Genomic DNA, 3,131 nt, shown 5'->3' on the forward strand with positions numbered 1-3,131 from the left:
TTTTTTTACTTAGTGCATATTTTTATCAGATACAACTGTAGCTACTCCTGTCCACTTTTGGTTCCTGTGTGGATTATCTTTTTCTATCCCTTCGAGGTGAAGTGAGTGTATAGTTGGGTGTAGGCAGTACATAGTTAGGTCATTTAAAAAAACCCATTCAGCCAGTGTATATCTTTTGATTGGGGATTTAATCTGTTTAAATTCAAAGTTATTATTGACAGATGAAGACCTTATTCCTGTTATCTTGTTGTTTTCTAATTGGTTTGTATAGCCCCTGTTCTTTTCTTTCTCTCTTATCATTTATCTTCGAAGTTTGGTGGTTTTCTGTGGTTTATAAGATTTGATTTATTTCTCTTTTTCCTTTGTATATCTGGTGTATCAGTGAGTTTTATGCTTTCATGTTCTTTCATGTGTTTTCATGATGGTAGTTATTGTTCTTTTGCTTCCAGATGTAGATCTCTCTCAAGCATTTACTTTATAAATTCCTTTATAAATTCCCTCAGTTTTTGCTTGTCTGGGAAAGGCTTTGTGGACTTCATTTTTCAAGGATAGCTTTCCTGGGTATAGTATTCTTAGCTGGCATTTTTTTTTTCTTAATGCACTTTAACTATATCACCTCATTCTTTTTGTCCTGTAAGGTTTCTGCTGATAAATATGCTATTAGTCTAATGGAAATTCCCTTATATGTAATTTGACATTTTTCTCTTGCTGTTTTTAGAATTCTCTTTGTCTTTGACTTTTGACAATTTGACTATATGTGCCTTGCAGAAGACCTTTTAGGGTTGAATCCATTTGGGAATCTCAGTTCCTTGGATCTGGTTGTCTGTATCCCTCCCAAGACCTTGGAAGTTTTCAGCTGTTAATTCATGAAATAGATTTTCTATGTATTTTTGCATCTCTTCTTGCCATAGTTTGGATATTTGCCTCCCCCAAATTTCATGTTTTATGATGCCCACAAGTCCTGTAGTCTTTCCTCATTCTGTTTTATTATTTTCTTTTTGTTGTTGTCTGCCTGGGTTATATCAAAAGACCTGTCTTCAAGTTCAGAAATTCTTCTGCTTGCTCTGGTCTTTTGTTGAAGGTCTCCGTTGTATTTTTTAATTTCATTCATTGAATTCTTAAGCTTCAAGATTTCTGTTTGTTTCTTTTATTCTATCTATCTCTTTGTTAAATTTCTTATTTGGATCATGAAATATTTTCCTGATTTTGTTGAATTGTCTATATGTATCTTGCATCTGATTGTAGAAGATTGGTCAGGGTGGTGGGAGAAGATATAGGGAAAGATGCAAGCCTTCTTGAAAGGTCGGAAGGTCTTGCAAAAGCTTCAGGAGAGAATAAAGCTGAGGGTAGCTAATTCTCTTACTGGAAGGGTAAGGGTGAGGAGTAGGTAACAAGGGAGTGCAAATAAATCTATCTAGATAAGTTTACTTATGTGATCCAGAGACCGACTTTTGATCAACCAGGTGCAAGACTGCTCCCTGCAAGGGGGTATGACAATGTTAATTACCCACAAATTGGGTTGTCTCTAGGCCTTTGACATTATGCCAGTACTGAATAAGTATAAGCAGCTCCGGCTTATCGGGACTGCTCACTCTGCAGCAGTCCTCTAGCGGCTCTCATGCAAAATACCTGTGTCTGGGTGCTCCTTTCATCCGTCACTCTGCAGTCTTTGGGACAGACTTGCTTGGCATCTCACCAAGTTTTCTTAAACTCATTATTTTGATATATATATTTTTTCAGTATCTTGTAAATACGTTTTTCGGAGGGGGGCTGGTTTTGGAGAATTATTATGTTCCTTTGGAGGTGTCATGTTTCCTTGCATTTTCATTTTCTTGTGTTTCTATGTTGATACCTGTGTGTCTGGCAAAACAATTGCCTCTTCCAATTTTGTGGAGTACCTTTAGTAGGGAGAGTCATTCCTATAGGTGAGACATATGGTGTCAGTGGGTAAGTTGAGTTGGCATTGGTTCTGGGTGGACACAGTAGTATAATCTGTTAATCTGTTAAGATTCTTTGGCTATAATCCATGTTAATGATCTTTGTGAGCACCTCAGTGGCCTAGGCTATGAGAATCTCTGGTGGCAGTGGTGCATCTTTGCTGGGGATGGGACCGTTGAGCTTTTTCTCTGGCCAGAGGCATGAGTGTGTGTGGGTTGGTGGTCTGGTGAATGGCTTGCTGGGGGTGAATTTTCCATGCAGTTTCTCGGGCCATGAGTGCAGGGACACAGATGCTTGGCAGACCTGGGGGTGGGTCCACCAGGAGTGTTTCTGCTGGAGTTCACCTTGTTGCTTCTCCAGCTGGGACATGGGTGTGCAGTGGTTCAGTGGCTTGGCTTAGGGGCAGGTTTGTCAGCCTGTTTCTTTGGTGGGGAGTGCCAAGAAGTGGGACTTTCTGGGGGAAGGTCCATTGGACTATTTATTTCAGCCAGCCAAAGTTTGGCTTCCCCGCTGTGTAGTGCTGAAGTCACAGCTGTTCCTGGTCCCATGCTCCAAGCAGACAGGGTTGTGATATTGCAGTCACCTGTGTGGACTTGGTAAGATAACAGCAGAGACTCAAGGCTGGAGACATGCAGTGGCTACTGGGCCCCAGAGCAGGGCGGATTCTAGCAGTGGTTCCAATTTCAAGATGGCACAGTGCTGCAGTAGCTTGGATCACAGGTTGATCGGGGTGGGGAGTGTTTACACCTTGTATTCCTACTCTGGAGTAATGCAGCTATGTTAATTCCAAGCAGCTCCCCAAACTGGGCTAAAAGCTTTTGAAGATGGTGGGATTCTCCTATACTACAGGAATCTGCAGTGGCAGTTTGGGCAGATAGGGGCCTTTTACTTACCTTTTCCCCATAAGGGGAAGTCCTTCCTGGATCTGAGCCAATCTCAATGGGAGAGATGAGGTGACAGGGCCAGGGTGCCTTGCTCCCCTCTCTTTGCTGCCATCCTGGGCTTCTGTGCTCTACAAGGCTTTCACCAGTCCCTTTCTACACTCCAATGCTGTCCCTCAGACACTACAGTTGGATTTTAGTTGTTTATTTGTTGTTTCGGTTGTTTTTTATTAGGAGGGAGATATAAGTGCCAGGCAATTGTAGTCAGTCATCTTGTTAATATCCTTTATTTCTCTAGTTTTTTTTTTTTTT

At 41.4% G+C, this 3,131-nt stretch overlaps 1 long non-coding RNA gene across 1 annotated transcript in view; it reads right to left on the reverse strand.

Annotated features, from left to right (window-relative positions):
- The window catches only part of LOC108305570, a 20,529-nt gene that overhangs the window by 9,137 nt on the left and 8,261 nt on the right, over positions 1-3,131 (reverse strand). The window lies entirely within an intron of this gene.

This window comes from Cebus imitator, unplaced genomic scaffold, assembly GCF_001604975.1.
Source record: "Cebus imitator isolate Cc_AM_T3 unplaced genomic scaffold, Cebus_imitator-1.0 Scaffold64, whole genome shotgun sequence".
In the NCBI taxonomy this organism is placed as follows: Eukaryota; Metazoa; Chordata; class Mammalia; order Primates; family Cebidae; genus Cebus; species Cebus imitator.